The following is a 23622-nucleotide window of genomic DNA, read 5'->3' as shown; positions in this document are numbered from 1 at the left end:
TGATAATGTAACAAAATAAGATACCCATAGATTATTTGCCAGCTAACCAAAGAAGATTTTCTCAGCCATGATAGGGGAAGTATATTCAATAAGAATATGCACTGAGGCTATCTTGTGTTTAATGAGCTGAATGCAGCTCCCTTGCCTCTTATTCTCCCGTGGTAGTTTGGCTGCCAAGCATCAGAGACTAGCTGGAGCTCCTGCCTTTTCTGTACTCATACAACCAGGAAGTAATGCAACTGACTCAATCCTTCAGACCACCGAGCCAATTAAATTTCATGGATTGTTTCAATATAAAAATAGCTACCCCAGCCTACATGATGGGGGCCTCTGGCATTCATCCTACTATAGATAGCTAATAGAAGGGAGGGGTTTTAGGTATGATACTTGATTCCTTTTAGGTGTACTGCTTGACTGCCAAAAGGACTCATATACCTCTGCTAATTCATACCATTGACATTAATTCACAAGATCATAGCTCTGCAATTGGAAGGGTCTCTAGGGGTCCTCTAGTATACCCTCCACCCCCTTCATTTAGACATAAAGAAACAGAGTTCAAGAGCAGTTAAGCAACTCATCCAAGATCACACAAGTACTAAGTAGCAGGGGAAGGTGGGGTAGGAGGGGTGGGAGTGGGAGGAATTTAAGTTAACATCCTCTGGCTCCAAGACCAATTATCTTTCTATTGAAACACACTGTCACCAGAGTACTTAAAAAATAGGCTACTTAAATACTTGCAAAGATCCACGTTCTCACCATTACACACATACACATACTCCCTATGACAGTGCCAATCCTAGACTCTAGTTCTAGTTCATATCTTTTAATAAATCCTCCACAAAGAATTCCGCCCCACCCCAATAGATTGTGTTTTTCCTGTAGTTCATTTATAGCGTCTCAAGGGTATTAGCAAAGTGGTTCAACTGTACACCTTTCATCCTTCACTCTTCCTACATGACCATTTCCCCTCCTTTTCCAGTCATCCATACTCTTGATGATGTGTTTGAGGCTACTTCTCATGGGGCAATGCATTGCTGGTGATAGTGACAGATATTTCTACTGATGCTTTGTCTTTTCACTGTGCTTTGAATCACTTGAAATTTTGACTTTTCTGATATAAGGATGTTCTGTGATTCTCAGGTCTGTGACTTCACCAGCAGTGCACTGATGCTAGAAAGTTGGACTTTCATGATAGAGGCAACTTTGCATCATCGGAACCTTTCCATAAAGCAGCCTAGTGACTTCCTTCTATTCTAAGCAGCTGCGTAGCATCATTGATGAAGTGCTGAATTTAGATCAGAAAAACCTGAATTCAAATTTGACCTCAGACACTTATTAGCTATGGTAAATCACTTAACCTTTGCTGACCTCAACTCTTTTTTTTATATTTTGTATCTTTTTATTTTTTATTAATTTATTTTTGTTGTAGTTTTCAACAATCACTTCCTTACGCTTTTGAGTTTTAAATTGTTTTCCCCCTCCCTGTGCACCTCCCTCCCTAACATGGTGTGCAATCTAATATAGGTTCTCCATATACATTCCTATTAAACATATTTTCCCACTAGTCATTTTGTAAGGAAGGATTAGAACCAATAGGAGGAACCACAAGAAGAGGAAACAAAACAAAACAGAAGAAAAAAAAGAGCAATTAGTATGCTTTGATCTGCATTCAAACTCCACAGTTCTTTGTTATGCATTGCCCCATGAGAAGTAGCCTCAAACACATCATCAAGAGTGTGGATGACTGGAAAAGGAGGGGAAATGGTCATGTAGGAAGAGTGAAGGATGAAAGGTGTACAATTGAACCACTTTGCTAATACCCTTGAGATGCTATAAATGAACTACAGGAAAAACACAATCCATTGGGGTGGGGCAGAATTCTTTGTGGAGGATTTATTAAAAGATATGAACTAGAACTAGAGTCTAGGATTGGCACTGTCATAGGGAGTATGTGTATGTGTGTAATAGTGAGAGTGTGGATATGGATAGCTACCTCAATGCTTAAATAGGGATAATAATAGCACCTACCTCACAGAGTCATTGTGAGGATCAAATGAGACAATATTTGTCAAATGCTTAGCATAGTACCTGGCACATATTAGCTACTTAATAAATGCTTGTTTCCTTTCCTCCTTTATATTCACCTCTGGGTCCAATCTGGGTCCAATCTATTTGTGGTACTTTTTTAGGATGCAAATACTGATTGACTGACTTAATAGTCTTTCCCTTAACTGCATTTTTATAATTTGGCTAACATTAATTTTTTATCTATTTTGTTTTTCTAGTGTGGGTGTTCAATCTCTTTCATATGACTGTGGATTTCACTGAGGAAACTCATTTGTCTAGCATTATTTGTGAAGCAACGCTTATGAAATTTTGCCATTAATAAAGCATTTATTAGGTACTTTTTATGTACCAAGAATTGTGATAAGAGCTAGGGATACAAATACAAGCAAGCAGGATGGTCTTTGCCCTCAAGGAACTACATTTTAATGGGCAATACTATAATAAAGGGATGCTGGGAAGTGGGTAGTGAGAAGGGGTGGCCATATTTTTTGTGCCATGATGAGGAAACTGTGGAAAGTGGTTTTAAGACCTGGATACTATCAAGATAAAGCAAAAAGTCCATCTATAAGATCTGGGAAAACCAGAGATGGAGTCCAAGTTTCCAGTGGTGTGGAGATGGTCAGAAAATGGGCCATAGTAGGTAGACCATGGGAAGTTATAAGGAATCCTTTTTAAAGAAGTACATCCCAGGGCATCCTCTAGGACACTGGCAAAATCCTCAAATGAACCTAAAAAGCTGTGGTAATAAAAGGTCAGAAATGATAGTTTTAAGACTCACTATCCTAATATTAGCTCATACACCAAATGCCTAGAATATATAATTACTGAGTAAATCTACTTTTCTAATTTGCAAACTACAGTCAGCCAGCCTCAGGATAGTTGAGACTGCAGGTGGTGTAATTTTTATTTTTAGGCAATATGTTTTGAATGAGGTGACCAAAAAAGTTTAATTCTCTTATGTAAAGTTTTGTTGTTGAAAATTGCCTAGCATGATAAAAATCAGGTAAAATTTATTTTAAAATAAAGTTTCTTTATATCTAGGTGTCTTTCAAGGGGAATATCTCCATACCATCTATACTCACAATAAAGCAATCTGACTGTATTTTTTAAAAATTCTGACCTAGTTGAAGCTGATTCCCTACCAACTCCACCAAGTGCCAAGGCCATGGCCTGTATCAGCTGGGCCAAATCAGACAATAAACTTGTTTCTCTAGTCTAACTCCTCAGTTGATGGAGGGACTTTATAACATTGTTGCCCCAGTTTGAGCAGAAAAACAAATTCCAAAATTACAGGGTCTCCTGGATTTCTTCACCCAATTCCATCTGCAAATGGAAGTAAATTTATGCATTTGCTGTGTAACTGAGACCCACATTAACAAAGTATTTACTCAATGTTTCCAAGAACCAAAAAGGAGTTATATAGTGATCACCATGGCAACTATTGGCTCAGGAATAAATTTAAGCTCAATAGCCTTTAATTCTTCTGAAATTATCCATTTGGATTTTGTTCTAATCTTATTTCATTACAGCATGACATAGCTATAGACTAGAATACTATTTCCTTGGCATAAAGCATTTGACTTAAAGTGCCAGTATTTCTAGAGGGTTGAAGACAGTGTATATAGTCCATTTAAAGTGGATGCTGGCTTTAGAAAACATTTGAATAACTGGTTTTATGTGATCATCTATTTTGCTTGAGGCTGGAGAAGGGAAATTTAGAGGCCAGTCATCCTAGGCAACAAATAAAAATGGAATTAAAATATGGAAATAATTTCATTACAAAATGAAATTATTGATTTTGAAAATATATTACAATTACAATAGACTATTAGATAATTGCGAATGGATGATTGAATGCTTGTTCCACCAGAATCCACCAATTGTCACACAATTAGTTGAAGGTTCTGGATCACTGTCACATTAATAACCTCCATTTTGGAAGGAAATGTGTGTGATTCAAACATCAGAGGCATATTTATTCTCTCTTGGCATTCTCTTTGTGTCTACTTTCACTATTTTATTTAATATGTTGTAAACAAAAATTTCCTTAAAAAAGTCCTTTAGGGTTTTGCTTCTTCTGGAAAGCTGAGCAAAATTGTACTTAATAGGTTAAGAACATGGATCATGTCATTTTATTGGGTCATGGGACTCCCACAGGAGTTCAACCAAATGAGATGCAATAGACTCAAAACCAGCCAATTGGGAACTTGAACTTGGTAAATCGAGGTCAGATCTCAGCAGGACAGAGGAACACCTCTATTTGCTGATAGGATAAATGATCACATGTTCACATCTGGACTTCATGTGGATATTAACTTAGTAATTAGCAGCAGCCCCCGTTCAGCTACATTCCTACATCTGGGAATGAAACATCACAGGGCCTAAAAATAAAGACACAGAGAGAAGACCAAGGAAAAAAAAATATTTGCAGCCGAATAGTGCAGTTGCTTGAATTGTAAATTAAAAGGTCATGTCAACCTGTTTGGGACTGAAAACATTTTCCCTAGAGAAAAAGGCATCTAAGACAATATGCAGAGGATACCTTGTGAGTTGGCATTTCGTTATGAATTCAGAGATAAAGAAGACTAAGAATTTAAAACCTGCTTTAGTGATTTAGGACTTCAACAGTGGTTTTTTAAAAAATGGTATTTGTATAGGTATTGTAATTCCCATCTAACAGGATGGCATCATTGTTCTCTTTCACCAGTGTGAAATTCACAATATGTAACAAGCTATATTTTAGGCTAAGAAAGTAGGGGTTATCTATATAGGAATAGTATGACCAATCTTACACATAGTTATAATAGTCTGAAAATGCTCCTTTTTGTGCCTGACACACTAAAGCACATTCATATTCTCTCTTAATTTTTGAGTCTCTAGGAAGAATATGTTATATTGTGCTTTTCTAAATGATTTGGAATAAGTACCATATGCTTTCTGAGGAGGCTTATCTTTTAACTGGCTAAAGAATAAGTCACATATGGGAACACAAGTCGGGACCTGTGCCTCATGGCAAGAAAGGCTGTTGTGAAATGTTTGCCGGAGACTTGAACTTTGGCTGGCAATCCCCCCTGGGCTAACTAGAAACAGCTTGGTGATTGCATGGACCATTGACAAAATAGGCTTTAAGGAAAGAGGAAGACTGAAACTTGGCCATCTTTTTTTTTAATAGGATTTGGCTGTTTAACTTTGAGGGTGGCCTTGACCAGCTGAGGAAAAGAAGTCACCTACTAAGTGCCCAAAGTCTATAGTTCCCTTTCATTCAAGGCTTTTATTATTGTCTTCTAGGCTGTGTCTCCAGGGTGCCAAAACAACTAATCAAAGAATGAAAAAATTTGAAATTTCACCTAGCTTGTTGTTCTCCCCAGTATCAAAAATGGTTTGACTGATTTCCTAAATGGAAATGCTTTGGTATCATAAAGACAGTTTGTGCTTAATATCACATGGAAAGTCTGAAAGATGAAATAGAATATAATATATCCATCTTGGGCCATTAGGGCTAATCTTCTCTTACCAAGTCATTTTGATGGTTTTTTCACTCCTGGCTATTTGAGAATGTTACAGCTAAAATATTGTTGCTCATTTGACACTATTGAATATTCCTGCCCCCTCCTACCCAAGCCAGGCCCCTTCCTTTGCTCTCATCTTTATCAGATTTTACCATGGACTTCCTCACTTCCTACATCTTCTATCTTCATCCATTTGACCATACCACTTAAGTACTCTCTTAGTTTTGAAATTATTTTGCAACACTTCATATTTATTTATCTGTAAATATGTGGAAGCCCAGCCCAATGCCTATTGTCCCCCCCCCCCCCCCGCCACGGAGTAAAATGAGAGCTCCTTGAAGACAAGGGCTATTGAGATATATCAACATTTTCTTTATCTTGCTTGGATCTAGGCCTCCATCCCAAGTTATCTCCTCACTGCTCTTCTACTCTCCCTCTGCCCCCTTTCCAGTTCTCCTTTATATACTATCTTCCTTATCTCCCCATGTCTCAACCTTAGACTCCTCCCCGGTGTCCCTGGCCCTGATAAATGAACCTTTTGCCTTATCTTGCTGGGTCTTCATGATACTTCCTGGCAATCCACACACCATGCAGGTGTACTTGACTCTTCCACTCACAGGGTTTTAATGAGAATCAAATGAGATAGTACATGTAAATTGCTTTTAAAATCTTAAAGCACTATATAAATGCCAGCAATCATTTATCATTTTCATTTTTGGTCACAATGTCCATTGGGTTCAACTCATATCATCAAAGAATCCCACTACAACAACCGCAAGTGGTCATCAAGCCTCTGTTTGAAGATCTCCAAATGAAGGACAGGCCACTACTACCCAAGGTAGCCCATCTTACCACTCTGAGGCATCCCTGAATCCAGTTACCCCCACCTCCAATCTATCTTCCATACAGCTGCCAAAGCAATATTCCTAAAGGGCAGGCCTGGCTATGTTACTCCTGTGTTCAAGAAGTTTTAGTGGTTTTTCATTAGTTTCAGTTTGAAATACAACTTTTAACCTCTGTTTATCATTTAAAGCCTTTCTCAAGCTGACTCTAGCCTATTTTCAGATTGATTACATTATTCCTCATGCCCTTTACCTTCTTTTAACTGGCCTACTTGCTCTTCTCCCACTGCTTCTATGCCTTTGTAAAAACTGTTCTCCATGACTAGAATGTTCTCTCTCTTCAGCTTTATCTTTTGAAACTCCTGGCACCCTTCTAGGCTCACCTCAAGTATTGTTGATACAGCCCTCTTACCAACTGATCACTGTGTATTTTGTGTGTGTGTGTGTGTGTGTGTGTGTGTGTGTTTATAAATATATATGTATATCACATACTTATCTGTAAATATTTGGTCTCTCTCTAGTAAAATGTAACACTCTGAAAAGAGAGACTGTATCCTTTTTGTTGTTGTATCCAGGGCATATGGTGATTGCCCCGGCCCATGTGATAAGTACTTAATAAATGTTGTTAGTTAATTGGTTTCAGTGTTTTCAATGATATGACAGAGTTATTCATGTAAGGGACCTGTAAAGTTCTCTAGAATAGGCAATTATCTCATTTCACAAATTAGGAATCTGAGGCCTAGAGAGATTGAGAGCTAGAAAGTCATACTTTCTGCTATGCCATGCCTAGAACCATGGGTTCAATTTAGAACACATTTCATAAAAACATATTGAGAAGCAACAAAGCAGCAAAAATTATGTAAAGTCATTGAAAATGGGTCAAATTAAGGTTAAAAATGAGGAGATAGTGTTCAATTTTTCTTTCCCCTTCTGCCCAGTATCTAGGAAAGTGCCTTGAACATAGTGGCCAGGAAATTGATGTTTGTTCAATGCATGAATGTTTTATTTGATCCAAATAAGAATGACATTTACCAAAATAATTTTCTTCAAGTATTTTAAGGATTACGAAAGAATATTTAATAGTTTTTTCCCTCTTCTTCCACAAAGGGAGAGGAAGAAAAAGAGTTTAAAACAAAGGGATTTAAAAAAACTCAGATGTATTCAGTTAGACACAAAGAAATTTTCCTTGGCCATAAGAATAAGTTATCATTACAACAGATCATCAGAGGAGATGACAGTTTTCATTGTTTGAGATATTGAAAACTATGACAAACAATACCATTTTTAAGATGGGTTAGGCATTGATTTACCTCTTATGGTCCTCTACAGGTCTATGAGGTTCAATTTTTATACACCAGGTTCCATACTAGCCTTTCAACTTTGTCCCTGAATTCTAGTATTATTGTCTTTTTTGTGATTTCATTTAATTTTAATCATTTTTTATATTGAGTTAATATCATTACTGTCTAGGAAAAGATAAGCTTTTTTTCCCTGCCACATATGAAGTCAGTGACTTACCACCTCTGACTCAGATATAGTGGACACAATACTGCAGCACCTTAAAAGATATTGTCAAGGATGTAGCTAGCTATTCCTGGCCTTGTGATGGAACATTCATCTCCCAAGTCCTTTGGTTGTCTGTGCCTAAGACCTCAGGCAGCTAGTAGCAAAGACTAATGCACAAGACTTTTTCACACAACACAGGGGAACAACTTGGGAAAAACCACTGGTAACTAGATATTGTATCACTCACTAGACACTATATCACTCTGCCACAAAGAGGTCTCACCCGCTTCTCTTGAAATCCCACCTTCTAGTATAATTAGTTCTAAAAATCAAGTATAAGGGCTAGTTTTGGAATACCAAACCAAAGACCTGAGCTCTCCCATGCTTTGATCTGCTGCTTATAGGCAGACTCAGTGGTAAAAAGCTGATGACCTTGTTAGGGATTTTGGCAGCAGCTGCTGCCTTCCTGCTCCCATAGTTCAACTGCCCTGCCTCTCTGCTGTGATAACAAATAATGAGTTTAATCTTGTTAGCTCTTGACATACAAGGAAGGTCATGGAATCTTTATCCCTGTAGATAAGTAAAAATAGGACAGGCAGCAATCTTTCTTAGTTTGGGCATTGAGCTTCCTTGAGGCTTGGGGATTTGACCGAATAATCTTTTGAGACTCCTTCCTGCTGGATGATCCAGAGATTGTATGATACATTAATTTTAGCAAAGAACAAATTCTTAGCCATTATGAAGTGTGAACTTTATAAATGGGAGATAAGTATGGCAACATGTTTTTCTGAAGTTGATGGTATGTGTTTAAAAAAAGGAGAAAACTACTTTGGGATCTTATGAGTATAAAGCCATTACTATTGTAACAGAAAGCAAAGAATAACAGTTTTTGATGCATATCTATAACACATCATAGTTCCCTCCCCCCCCCTTCCCTTCCAATAGAAGATAGAGAATATTTTGCCAAGTTTGGGACCCATTTGGACCTGTGGTTTCTAAATTTCAAGCTCTGACCGAACACTTTGGGTTTAACCTTGTTTGCTTTTGGCCAAAGTGGCTTCCTGTTTCTAAGAAAGAAAAATGGGCCAAAAGGCCTCTTAAAAAAGAGCATAAAGGCTCTCCAACAGTTAGCGTCTCTCACTGCACAATGGTCTGATGAGTTAAGTGTAAATGAATCAAAAACATGTAAACTAAATTTACCTTTAAAATGTACATGGATTTAGGAATTAAGGGGAGTAGGGAACTGTTTGAGAAGACGGCTTGGCAAAAGACTCCTATGGTATTGCCAAACCCAAGTGTTTAAAAAACATTGTTGCTAGAGACATATGAGGAACCCAAAAAACTTGTGCAGATTTTGCCTCTCCCTAGCTTTTTCGCTTTATAATTTTGTTGTACTTATTCCCACAGCCAACTTCAAATGACCCCAAAAAATCAGGGCAGCTAAAAAGTTTGCTTAAACTTCTTAATACTTTTAATCCTTACTTGTTATAATTTGATTACTGAGACAGATTTTTCTCTGTGGGCCTCCTATTAAATCACTTTCAAGTTGAAACAAACCAGAAATCCTTTTAACTCCACAGAGCTAGTTTTCACTCTGGGCTGTTCAGACTTTGTGCAGAGACTGTCAAATATCTCTTTTTAAATGATGGAAATGGACCTAGAGACTACTTTGATGGTACCATCCTACCAAATTAGAGGAATCCCAATAAATAAATAAACATTGTGTTTTAACTCTACTATTTGGGTTAAACACCTGAACTTGCTACTCTAATTTCTTCAGATTTTTTGTATCAATAATGGAGTTCCCTCTGAAAATAATATTTGGGCTAGGAGTTCATCCTGTGTTACTCAGTGGGGAAAAAGAAAAGAAAAACACACACACACACAAAAATAATACTGCCCTGTAATTGTGAAGAAGAGAATCTGGCCTAAACCTACTGTTAAATTCTTATACTTGTAAATAACCTGCTAATTTTAACATGCATTTTGTTTTTATTTAATATTTTTAATGCATTATTTATTTAGAGGTCAATAGACTGCATAAATAAATTAGAAATGGCTAGAGAGTAGGTATTATTATTATTATTTTATTAATTATTTTTAATAATAATAATCTCCTAAAAGCCCCATCTGCCATCCATATGGAATAGGGGAAGTAGCAGAGTAGGAGAATGCCAACTAGGGTAATGCATAGTGGGAACTTATTGTGCTCTGGGACCATTGTGGTTGTTTTGAAGCTCTGAGAGAAATCTTTAAATGATGTTAAATTGGGCTTTGCTGATATTCCTGGTGAGAGTAGCATGAGGTGTTATGAAATAGAGGGTTTTCATAGGTTTCTAGGGTAGCTTTTCTTAAACTCCTTGATAAGCTTTATGTAGGAGTAAGTGGCACTCTCTTTTATTCTGTTATAACAAGAGGGCAAGATTAACTGGGACAAAGAGGAAGTGCCAACATCCCATCTGCTGGAAATGCTTCAGGAGAGCAGATGACCACTAAAGAGGAAATGTCCATATTTAATTGATACTTTTATTATGCTGCAGGACCATATCATAAAAACGTTGGAAATAGGTATTACTCATTATAGGACAGGGTTTCATTCTTCTTGGTTTTTGTCAATGAGATCCTCAGCTCCAAGTTTTAGGACAATGTATTGCTGACTAGTAGGGGAAAATCATCAGGAATAATTTATCTTGAAGCCAAGACCAGATGAAATAGATTAAATTGAAAACTGATTAAAATCTGAATAGGGGAACATGAGATCACTGAAAGTTGCTGTGTGTCCTTCATTCTTGAAGAGGACCATGACATCAGGGAGGTGATGACATGACATGCAAGTGAGTTGGATTTGAGCGAGGGAGGGCTGTGCAAAGTCACCAGCCTCACTTTCTCTTCTGGAGCCATCTAGGTCCAGTGGCCAGATATGGATCAGGACAACTGGAGATGGCCCAGGATGCAGCCCTCACGGAGCTTACAATCTCATGGTCTTTTCAAGCTAAGGTATTTAATAGGTCTCAGTTTGACTGAGAGTATTCACTTAATACAAACACCAGAAATTAAATCTAAAAAGTAAGTGGTTGACAACAATACTGATATCTCAGATAACTTTGGAAAGGAGATAGTCCTGCTTTGAAATGAATTTTGAAAAGCCCTTTTTGAGTTTGGTGTCGTAAACCTAACTAGCAGACCTAATTAACCAGACAGAGTAAATCAAGAAAGTTGCCAATTGCTATAACCACTACAAAGGAATGCTTTCTCTCATAATATTGGACAGAAAGTGTGAAGATATTTCAGAGCTTTCATACAACATTGTATGTGGCACTAATTTTCATGGTAAGAACCATAGAAGGAAAGGCAGAGCTGTCAAGGAATATTCCTAAAGACAGGATTCAATTACCATCATAGCAGAAATGATTTGAGAGGACCATCAAAGAGCAGTGGAAAGACATTGGAAGATTACATCAAAACCTAGATGATATGCCCTGTAGAAAATTTGAATCCATGTTGCTCAAATAAAAGCAATGAAAAAAATACAAAGAATGGAATCTGAGAAATAAAAGCATATCATAAATTCTGCATATCTTTAATTAGCACTTGAATAGTCAATGAACATTTATGAAGTGCCTGTCATGTGCTAGGCACTGTGTCAAGCACTGGCAATACAAAAAAAAAAAGAAAGAAAGAAAAAGAAATACAGTCCCTGCTCTCAAGGAGCTTACAGTGTAGTGGGGGAAAGACAACACACAAAAGGAAGCTGAAAAGTGGGGGTGGGATGGGGGACAGAGGAGCAGCAGAGAAGAACGCACAAGACACAAAGGCATGAGGAAGTTAGGGATGTCCCAGAGTAATGAAGCCAGTTGAAATATAAGGAGATGTTTAAGCTAAACTCTCTTTTTAAATGGCCGTTTGGAGCTCCACCCTCCAATCAGAGAGGCAGAAGGTGATCATGTCTTATAGGATGGTGAGGAAATTGAAAAGATGCATGTATGCAATGTGTGAAGTCTAGAAAGCACAACGGACAAAATACACAATTCATCATCAATCAAAATATTTAGTGCAGATGCTTGAGAAGCAAAGAAAACAGAGGCAGGAGAGAACCCCCGAAGAGGACATGGGAAATGTCTTATCATCTGTATGACTTCAAGAAGTCCGACAAACAAAAACTCATGTTGGGTTTAATGTGAACCAGAGCCCGTGCACTGGTAATATACGAACGATTGAACAGTTATATCAAGTCAGATGAATGAAACTCGGTCTCCTGCACAAAAATTGAGAGCAGTGGAGCCAGTTAAGATCCGTAGTTATTAGCTCAAATGCTTCTCAGTATTCCAGTATTAAGAGCACAGTACTTTACCAGCTTCTCCAGACAGAAATGTGATCTCACTTTTCTTAATCTAAGACATCACATATCTATTACCAAAAGATGAGAATACTATGGAGTCCTCCAAATATCAGCCAATTATATATTTATGCACCATTAGTAGATTGCATCACTTAAAAAAACCTTGCAAAATCCTTTACAATAAAAGGACGTATTGACCAAGGAGTAAAAGGATGTGTCATTAAGTTCCAGAGGTATAAAAAGTAGCTTTCTGATTCTGTAATTATTGAACCAGTCACCTGAAAGCATTGTAATATTTACACTTCTTAATTGATTATCGCAAATCTTTGACCAAGTTCTGTACTTGTGGCTTAGTCAAGCATACAAATATATAAAATAGGTCCACATATAATGAGAATTCTAGAGTATATGGCCTATATATATATATATATATATATGTAATATATATGCATATATATATGTAACTGTTTTCTATTTAATGCATTATTGTTGTTATTGGTATTTAGGCATTTTCAATTGTGTCTGACTGTTGGGGTTTTCTTGGCAAAGATACCAGAGTGGTTTGCCATTTTTTCTCCAGCTCATTTTACACATGACGAAACTGAGGCAAACAGGGTTAAGTGACTTGCCTAGGGCCACACAGCTAGTAAATGTCGAGGCCAGATTTGAACTCAGGTCTTCTTGACTCTAGGCCCAGCACTCTATCCACTGAACCACCTAGCTCCCCTATTTAATACATGCCATCAACTAAATGATGTTAAGAGCAAATTAAATGTGTCTTCTTTCAGGGATACAGTTTAAATATTTAGGGACTGCTTATCTTTATACCTATTACCATTTTTTCCTAAATAGAAGTGAATATGGCTTCCAAGTCAAAGAACGAGTTGAGCCAAAACATCTTACTAATCACTTGATGTATATTGATAACATCTAGCTTAATGGTTCCACTTAAAACACACTTGACAGCATGAAATCTTTCTCCAAGGATATCAAAATGTCCTTTGGGTTCAAGCATAAAATTCTTGATGTATACTAAGGAGAGTTTGGAACTGAAGTCTTTGAATTTGAATCTGGAGGTCAATCGGAATGATCCAACAAATGAAGGTGATATTTACAGATACCTTGGTTTCCTCCAGAAAGACATATTGAACATTCATCATCATCATCATCATCTTCTTCTTCTTCTTCATAATAATTAAATAGCTGGCAGTTACATAGCTTTTAAAATTTTGCAAAACATTTTAACAAATATCTCATTTTATCCTCAATAATATTGGGAAGTAGGTGATGTTATTATCCTGATTTTATAGATAATGAAACTGAGGGTCATGCAATTAGTATGTTCATGGCCAGATTTGAATGGAGATCTTCCTGACTCTAAGGCCATACTCTGTACGTTCTAACATCTGGTTTGCCTCTAAAATATTATCCCGTATGATCTTCAGAACAACCCTGGGAGGTAGGCACTATTATTATTCTCCATTTTACAGATACTAAAATTGAGGTCATTTGCAAGATCATACAATAGTAAGTATCAAAGACCAGATTTTAATTTTGATCTTCTTGAATCCAGGTCCCGTCCTCTATCCATTGTGCCATTTAGTTATCAAGGGAAAGCTGTAGTATATATTGAGACACTTATTGGAATAAAGAAGTCCAAGCTCAATGAGAAGCACATGTTTGAAGCAATTAGCATCTATATAATCTCAGTCTTTACACAGATTTTGGAACTATAAAATGAACTCTGATTTCAAAAGTTTTCTAACAAAAACATCTGCAATATTAACAGAATACTGGATCTATTCACCTTAAAGTAGTCGTGGAACAATAACCCTAATGAAAAAATGAAAGGAATGATAGATATTTTCAGAAATTTACAGAAATAGTTGTGGAACAAGCAGACATCAGTTCACTGAGCCAAAGTAAAGTCTGACAACCAGGGCATACCAGTAGATTTGTAAAACAGAACAAAGTTGTTAGACTCTGCATGTAGCCTTACATAATGGCTCACAACCAAGAGTGGAATCAAAAGGCCTCCAAGGATCACATCTACATGAACACAACCAGCATTATGTTGACAAGGAAGCATTGTCAAACAATGACAGAGTCATGTGGATTTGTTTATAGAAATATGGGATTTATGATGATAATTCGGAACCAGATTATTTCTACTAGTAAAGGCAGATTAGTTATAGTTAAGGATCCTGGACTTATTGACCAATTAAAATAAGATAATAATAGAAATTGCAAAACATTACTGCAAGGTGTAAAAAATTTGGCACCTACCAGATGTTGAGCAAGATATGATTTAGTGGCAAAAATTATGTGCTAAAAACTCATTATTGTTCATAAAGTAGATGACAAATCTCTATATTACAAAGATCCCTAAGAATTCAAGAAACAGGGGTGGAGCCAAGATGGCTATGTGAATTCAGTGACTTGCTTGAGCTCTCCCCCAAACCCCTCCAAATACCGGTAAAAAAATGTCTCTAAACAAATTCTAAAGCAGCAGAACCCACAAAAAGACAGAGTAAAACAAATTTCCAGCCCAAGACAGCCTGGATGGGTGATCAGAAAGGCATATTGCGTCAGGTGGGGAGAGGAGCACAGTTCGGCCTGGGCACAAAGGGCAAATCAAACCTGGAGCAGGCCTCAGAGGGATGAATCACAGGCAGTTGTGGCAGTTTCCAGACTCCTCAATCCTGGAACGCCAAAGTCAACTTAGAAGATCAGTGGGACAAGTCTGTTTTTTCGGTGAGAGAGAGCTAGATCAGAGCCAGTTCCAGAGCCCAGAGAGCAGAGCAAGGGTGTCCTGAGCTTCTGGCCCACGGACTGAGGTGGAATCAAGTGGCTGATCAGAGGGGGACTGCAGGGATCTCTTTGCCAGTGCTGAGGCAGGAATCTCTTGCTTTGCCCCTGCTTGGATTTGGGTCACAGTTCTGGGTAGCAGTCCTGGGGTGAGGAGGAGCGCTGGCGTGGTGGAGCTTGTAGTGGTGCTGGAGAGGAAACACACCTCACAGTTCCAAGAGAGAAAAGACTGCTTGTGGCCAGTCACTCAAAGACCAGAGCACAGGCCAGGAAAAAAGTAAACACCTCAACCCTTATCGTACCACCTTGGAAAAACTGAAAATTTACAGGTCCCTAGAAGTATTTCTGAAAACAGCTATACAAACCCTTGAAGCTTGGGACAGTACATTCTCCACACTGGAAGCAGACCCCTACCTTAACAAAGAGTTTAAAACTCAAGTAATTGGCTGGGATCATGAAAACAGCAAAAAAGTCAGACTATAATCTTACTTTGGTAACAAAAAAGATCAAAACATACAACCAGAAGAAGACAACAAAGTCAAAGCTCCTACATCCAAAGCCTCCAAGAAAAATATGAATCTGTCCCACACCTTGGAAGAGCTCAAAAGGGATTTTGAGAAGCAAGTAAGAGAAGTAGAGGAAAAACTGAGAAGAGAAATGAAAGTGATGCAAGAAAATCATGAAAAACAAGTCAACAGCTTGCTAAAGGAGACCCAAAAAAATACTGAAGAAAATAACACCTTAAAAAATAGCCTAACCCAAATGGCAAAAGAGGTCCAAAAAGCCAATGGGGAGAAAAATGCCCTAAAAAGAAAAATTGGCCAAATGGAAAAGGAAGTCCAAAAGCTTACTGAAGAAAATACTTCCTTAAAAATTAGAATAGAGCAATTGGAAGATAGTGACTTTATGAGAAATCACAACACAGTAGAACAAATCCAGAAGAATGAAAAATTAGAAAACAATGTGAAATATCTCATTGGAAAAAAAATGACTTGGAAAATAGATCCAGGAGAGAGAATTTAAAAATTATTGGACTATCTGAAAGCCATGATCAAAGAAAGAGCCTAGACATCATCTTTCAAGAAATTATCAAGGAAAACTGCCCTGATATTTTAGAACCAGAGGGCAAAATAGAAATTGAAAGAATCCACCAATCTCCCCTTGAAAGAGATCCCCAAAGGAAAACTCCTAGGAATATTGTAGCCAAATTCCAGAGTTCCCAGGTCAAGGAGAAAATATTACAAGCAGCCAGAAAGAAACAATTCAAGTATGGTGGAAACACAATCAGGATAACACAAGATTTAGCAGCTTCTACATTAAGGGACCATAGGGCATGGAATATAATATTCCGGAGGGCAAAGGAGATAGGATTACAACCAAGAATCACCTACCCAGCAAAACTGAGTATAATCCTTCAGGGGAAAAAATGGTCATTCAGTGAAATAGAGGACTTTCAAGCATTCTTGATGAAAAGACCAGAGCTGAATAGAAAATTTGACTTTCAAATACAAGACTCAAGTGGAACATGAAGAGGTAAACAGGAAAGAGAAATCATAAGAGACTTATTAAGGCTGAACTGTTTACATTCCTGCATGGAAAGATGATATTTATAACTCATGAGACCTTTGTCAGTATTAGGGTAGTAGCAGGGAAAAAATTATATGTATGTATAGATAGATAGATAGATAGAAGATAGATAGATAGATAGATAGATAGATAGATAGATAGATAGATAGAGGGCACAGGTGAGTTGAAGATGAAGGGGTGATATCTGGAGAATAAAATTAAGGGGTGAGAGAGGATTATACTAGGAGAAGGAGAAAGGGAGAGGTAGAATGGGGTACATTATCTTGCACAAAATAGACAAGAAAAGGTTCTTACAGTGGAGGGGAAACAGGGGAAGGTGAGAGGAAATGAGGGAATCTTATATTTTGGCTTAAGGAGGGAATAACATACACACTCAATTGGGTATGGAAATCTGTCTTACCCTACAGGAAAATAGGGAGGAAGGGGACAAGAGAGCAGGGGATGATAGAGAGAAGGGCAGATTGGGAAAGGGGTAATCAGAAAGAAGTACTTCTGAGGAGGGACAGGGTCAAAAGAAAGAATAGAATAAATGGGGGGGCAGGATAGGATTAAGAGAAATAGAGTTAGTTTGTCACAACATGTCTACTATGGAAGTGTTTTGCATAACTGCACATGTATGGCCTGTATTGACTTGCTTGCTTTTTCAATGAGGGTGGATGGGGTTGGAGGAAGGGAGAAAATTTGGAACCCCAAGTTTCAAAAACACGTTTAAAAAAATGTTTCCACATGCAACTGGAAAATAAGAAATGCGGGAAATGAGGTACAGAAATCTATCCTGCCCTACAGGAAAATAGAAGGGGAAGGGGATAAGAGAAAGGGGAGGGAGAGATAGAAGGGAGGGCAGACTAGGGGAAGGGGTATTCAGAATGCATGCCATCTTGGGGTGGGGGAGGGGCAAGATGAGGTGAAGATTTTGAATTCAAAATCTTGTGGAAGTAAATGTTGAAAACTAAAAATAAATAAATTTATATTTTTTAAAAAAGAGTTTAACTGACTTGCTCAGGGTCACACGGCTGGTAAGAGTCTGCCTGACATGAACTCCAGGCTATATGTACTACACCACAGAGATGTTTCATAGCCTCAATAAAAGTGAGGTGAGGGGCATTTCACAACAGCCTTGCTAAAATGGTAACATCTCAAATGTAGAATACTTTTTTGTTTGCAACAATTTTTCTCCACAGTGATCCTGTAAGAATCAGTCACTCAATAAACATTTATCAAGTAAAAAAAAAAGAATTCAAGAAACAAACTCTATTCGAACCCTACCATTATCATAGATAGAACTGTTACTCAAAATTGTCCCCATATATCATTGATTCCTAAAAATTTAAGAATATTTTGTGTATATATATATATATATATGTATATATATATATACATATATATATATATATGTCAAATGCTCATAATCTCCAAGTTACATCAAAATCATGTAGGAACAGGGTGAGATGCAGATTGTCTCTAATCACCTTTCTGCTACTAGCATTGACTCAGAGGTGATTTCAGTGAGCCAGCGAAAGATGAGTCTACATTAAAAAAATTGTATTAAAGGATAAAAGACAGTTATTTCATCCACCTATGCAACAGTCCTTAGAACATTAAATATTAAATAATGAAGGTCCATTTCTATCTGAACTCCATTCAAAAAGACAGGAAGAAGGCAAATTAAAAAAAAATAACATATTTATATTGTACTTTAAGGTTTGCAAAGTATTTTGCATACATTATTTATAATAACCCTGGGAGAGATGTGGTATTACAGATAGTATTATTTTCATTTTATAGATTAAGAAACTGAGGCTGGTATAACCCATGGCTAGTAAGCTTGTGAGACTGGATTTGAATCTAGGGCTTCTGAGCCCAAGTCTAGCCCTCTCTCTACTACACCAGGCTATTTGTCAATACAGGGCTTTTCCAGTTTTCCACACCTGCCAGGACTACTGCCCTGCTGACTTCTTTAAAAGTCAGTTTCCAGATGGTCTGAGGGTGATAACAGAGGCTTGGAATTGCATAGAGTAGGAGAGATCCCCATCCAGGAAAACCTAAGAGCCTTTAAAGGATATTTAGAATTTAGAATGAGTAGCAGAAATGTGTGAAAGATGAAGTTAATACCTGCATTTTCAGTAGCAGCTGAATTTAAGCTTGAACAGATGGGATCAGAAGCCATAAAATGACTTTGGCCAGGCTCTAAGTGGGTGTATGACAAATTACAAATAAGAGAATGGAGCTGTTAGTGGTAAGATACTTCATGGTGCGCAGTGTGGCCCAGTGGAAAGAACTCTGGATTTGCATTTAGGAGATTTGGTGATTTTGCTTACCTGCTTAGTGCATCAGTGGGCAAAGAGGGAACTGAGACTCAGACTTGCCCACTGATCAGTTAATCATTTTTTTCTTGTCTTTTGAAGAAATTCTGTAATTTAATTAAACTTGGCCTCAGATGTCAAACTTACAATTCATCACCAAGCTACATGAAAATCCTGTCCCACTTATTAGGATCTACCAAAACTTGTGTTTCAATGAGTTGATGCTTTCAAGAATACAGAATCACTTCTAGGCATCAGAATAAGATAATAGTGGAGGTTGCTCACCTGTAAAATGGAGACAATACTTTCACTGCTCACCTCAGTGGTGAGGAAAATGCTCTATAAACAACAAAAGGATATGTGTGTCTGCGTGCATCTATATCTATATCTATATATGTATATATATGTGCACACATATACATACACACATAAATATATGTGTATATAATATATATGTGCACGTATACATATATGTATAGGGATATAGAATATATGGAGTATATATAGGATAGCATATGTTTATATATAGTATGTAGTATATATATAGAGCATATATTATATGTAGAACATATGGCACAGCATATTTACATATATAGATGTAGCACACATGCATATCATATAGTGTGTATATATCTGTATATGTAGACATCTATTTATATATGCTATTAGATCCTCATGCTAACTTAATGTAAACTGAAAATGAATTTATTTAATGTTGAAAAATAAAGCACTTATACTAATATAGGGTAGGCTTAAATATGAGCTAATGCCTATTGTATGAAATGTCTGAAAGAAAAAAAATACAGCATTTAGGAACATGGCATTTTTTATTTGTTTTGTTTAGTATTTTATTTTTCCACAGTTACATGCAAAAACAATTTTTAACAGTTGTTTTTAAAATTTTGAGTTGTAAATTCTCTTCCTTCCTCCCTCCTTCTTCTCCCACCCCTACTGAGAAGACAAGAAATTTGGTATAGGTCATACATGTGTAGTCATGCAAAACATTTCTACAGTAGTCATGTTGTGAAAGAAAGCATAGACCAAAAAAAAAAACAACTCCAGAAAAATAAAGAAAGCAAATAAAAGGTGCTTCAATCTATATTCAGACACCCACCAGTTCTTTCTCTGGGGATAGATAGCACTTTTTATCATAAGTCCTTCAGAGTTGTCTTGGATCATTGTATTGCTGAGAATAGCTAAGTCATTCACAGCTGATCATCTTACAATATTGCTGTTACTTTGTACATTTCGCTTTGCATCAGATCATGTAAGTCTTTCCAGGTTTTTCTGAGAGCATTCTGCTAATCATTTTTTATAGCACAATATTCCACCATAATCACATGCAACAATTTGTTCAGCCATTCCCCAAATGAGATGTATCCCCTCAATTTCCAGTTCCTTGACACCAGAAACGAGGTGCTGTAAATATTTTTGTAATATAGGTCCTTTTTCTTTTTTGCTTTTTTTATCTCTTTTGGGATCCAGTAATGGTATTACTAGGTCAAAGGATCTATGTGTCATTTTATAACCCTTTGGCAACAGTTCCAAATTGTTCTCCATAATGATTGAATCAGTTCACAACTCCACCAACAGTGCATTAATGTCTCATTTCCCCCACATCCCTCCAACATCAGTCATTTTCCTTTTCTTTCCTATTAGCCAGTCCAATAAGTATGAGGTAGTACCTCAGAATTGCTTTAATTTGTATTTCTCCAATCAATAGTGAGTTGGAGCATTTTTTCGTATGGCTATAGATAGCTTTGATTACTTCACTTTTCATCAAGAATGCTTGAAGTCCTCTATCTCAATGAATTTCCATTTGCCCCCTGAAATATATTCAGTTTTGCTTGGTAGGTGATTCTTGGTTGTAATCCTAGCTCCTTTGCCCGCTAGAATATCATATTCTAAGCTCTCTGGTCCTTTAATGTAAAAGCTGCTAAATCTCGTGTTATCCTGACTGTGGCTCCACCATACTTGAATTATTTCTTTCTGGCTGCTTGCAATATTTTTTCCTTGACCTGGGACCTCTGGAATTTGGCTATAACGTTCCTGGCAGTTTTCATTTTGGGATCTCTTTTGGTAGATGATCAGCAGATTCTTTACATTTCTATTTTACCTTCTGGTTCTAGAATATCAGGGTAGTTTTCCTTGATAATTTCTTGAAAGATGATGTCTAGGTTCTCTTTTGATCTTGGCTTTCAGGTAGTCCAATAATTTTAAGATTATCTCTGCCAGATCTATTTTCCAGGTCAGTTGTTTTTGCAATGAGATATTTCACCTTGTCTTCTCTCTCTTTTTTTTATTCTTTTGGTTTTGTTTTATTGTATCTTGATTTCTCATTAAGTCATTAGCTTCCATTTGCTCCATTTCCATTTTTAAGGAATTATTTTCTTCAGTGAGCTTTTGGACCTCCTTTTCCATTTGGCCAATTCTGCTTTTTAAGACATTCTTTACCTAATTGGCCTTTTGGACTTCTTTTACCATTTGGCCTAGTATGTTTTTTAAGGTTTTCTTCAGTACTTTCTGTGCCTTCTTTACCAAGCTGTTGACTTGTTTTTCATGATTTTCATTATTTCTCTTCCCAATTTTTCCTTTACTTCTCTTATTTGATTTTTAAAATTCTTTTTGAGCTCTTCCATGGCCTGAGACCAATTCATAGTTTTCTTGGAAGCTTTGGATGTAGGAATTTTGACTTTGTTATCTTCAGAGTGTGTATTTTAATCTTCCTTGTCCCCGCAGTAACTTCTTATGGTCAGAATTTTTCTGTTGTTTGCTCATATTCCTAGCCTATTATCTGACTTTTAACTCTTTGTTAAAGTATGGATCTGCTTCCAGGGTGGAGGGCACACTGTTCCAAGCTTCAGAATTTTTGTGCAGCTGTTTTTAGAGATACTTCTAGGGACCTGTAAGTTTTCAGTTCTTCCAAGGTGGTATGATAAGGGGTGAGATTTACTCTTTTCTTGGCCTGTGCTCTGGTCTCTCAGCGACCACGAGAACTCTCTTCTGCCTTGGAACTGTGAGGAGGGTTTCCTCTCTTCAGAACCACTACAAGCTCCACTACACCAGTGCTCCTCCTTGCCCCAGGACCACCACCCAGGACTGCAACCTGGATCTGCGTATGGGCAAAGCAACAGAGTCCTGTCTCAGTGAAATATATTATTTAAGAGTAAGAAATACAAAGGATTATAATTTCACAGACTATATAGAAATCTTGCATCTATATATCTTATTGGGGAAAGTTTGGAATCAGTGAACATGGTTTATTGTAAATAAAAGCATATGATAAAATTGGTTATAATAAAACAGATAGGATATGGTAAATTTCTAATGTGGGAGTCATTTTTAATCACCTATCTGTGATTAGAGTCTAACAAAAATTTGTTAGGGTGAAGATGAAAAGACATAGTGTATAATTGAGGTAACTCCAACTTCATGGATTTAAATAGGAAATGAATAAAAGAACAGAGATCAACAAGAACTAACACCATTTTAAAAGTTGCATTGATGTAAACCAATTATCATAATAAAAGGAAAAAGCCATGAAACCACCTCAATAAGACAGCCAAAGGCCACAATGCTTTAGACTATACCCTTACTTGTAAAATCTTTCAAAAGAAGATGGTGGAAATGATCAGTCTTAGAACCTCAGAAGATAGCTAGAAGAGAGAAGGGCAGAAATAGTTTTCAGAAAATTTGGCAAAAAAAATCTAATTAGGCCAAATAATCCTGAAAGTATCTAAGGATAAAATTGAAAGGATGATAACAAAGAAATGAAAAATGGAAAAGATCTGTAAGATTTTTATGGCAAACTATTTATCGATAGATTCTACCTTGGAACTCTCAGAGTCCCTAATGTGGTGAGTGAGGAAATAGAAATTTCAGTAAAGAAAACAAAAAAAGAGAAGACTGGTTAAAAGTAAATACAAGGGCTTCTGTGCTATAGACAATACAATTTTGATTGGGTTGAAAGATTGATTCCTAATATACACAAAAGGGAGGAGAATACCCAGTGCTTGAAAAAAGGAAAGTGGGCAAAATTACCTTCTGTAATTGTACAATGCTTTCAATGACATTGATTGTTACTGAAGAAAAGCAAAACAGACCCATTTAAAAAACAAACAAATGAACAACTGTGTTTGTCTGGTAATCTCTATGTCTGCAAGTTAATGAAATGCCACATTCTCCATAGACTTAAAGATATGAGTCCTTCAAAAGACAATGGAAAGGCACATGGTTGCTAGTATGTTGCCACACCTTACCAGTAAAAAACTACTGAGGAACATAAAAGAGAGATATATGATTGGAAAAGAAGGTTGACTGATTATGTAATGAGAATGAAGGAAAGCCAATGGATAGTCTGCATGCAGTGCAGTGGATAGAACATAGGACCCAGGCTCAAGAAAACCTGGGTTCAAATCCAGATTTAGACACTTACTACCTATGTGACACTAAGCAAGTCCCTTAACTTTTGTTTGCTTCAGTTTCCTCACTTTTAAAATGGGGATAATAACAACACCCACTTCCCAGGGTTGTTGTGAAGATCAAATGAGATAATAATTCTAGAGCTCTTAGCAGAGTATCTGGTAAATAATACGCATCATGTAAATGTTGCTATTATCATTATTACTTAAGGTCAAGAGATCTAGAGGAAGCAGGCCAAC

The sequence above is a fragment of the Phascolarctos cinereus genome, unplaced genomic scaffold (assembly GCF_003287225.1).
Source record: "Phascolarctos cinereus isolate Bilbo 61053 unplaced genomic scaffold, phaCin_HiC Scaffold_5;HRSCAF=322, whole genome shotgun sequence".
NCBI classification, from domain to species: Eukaryota; Metazoa; Chordata; class Mammalia; order Diprotodontia; family Phascolarctidae; genus Phascolarctos; species Phascolarctos cinereus.
This window is presented reverse-complemented; position numbering follows the sequence as displayed.